The following is a 404-nucleotide window of genomic DNA, read 5'->3' on the forward strand; positions in this document are numbered from 1 at the left end:
CGCTGCCCGGGCCCGCGGCGCCATCGCGTGGTGCTGTGGGGAAGCGCCGCCGGGCCCCGCTCCCGCGGGCGCCGCGTAGCTGCCGGCCCCTCACGGGGATGGCGCTGAGAGCTCACAGAATCTCAGGAGCGCTTAGGTTGGGAAAGACCTGCGACATGGTCGAGTTCAATCTATGGCCGAACACCACCTTGTCAACTAAGCCGTGGCACTGAGTGCCACGTCCAGTCTTTCTTTAACCACCTCCCTGAGAGATATTCCAATGTCTGATCACCCTTTCTCTGAAAAACTTCTTCCTAATGTCCCACCTAAACCACCCCTGGTACAGCTTATTATCTCTTCTCGTCCTGTCACTTGAAACTCGGGAAAAGAGCCCAAGAAGAGAGCTGACTACAGCCTCCTCCCAG

Source organism: Sylvia atricapilla, chromosome 2, assembly GCF_009819655.1.
Source record: "Sylvia atricapilla isolate bSylAtr1 chromosome 2, bSylAtr1.pri, whole genome shotgun sequence".
Taxonomy (NCBI): Eukaryota; Metazoa; Chordata; class Aves; order Passeriformes; family Sylviidae; genus Sylvia; species Sylvia atricapilla.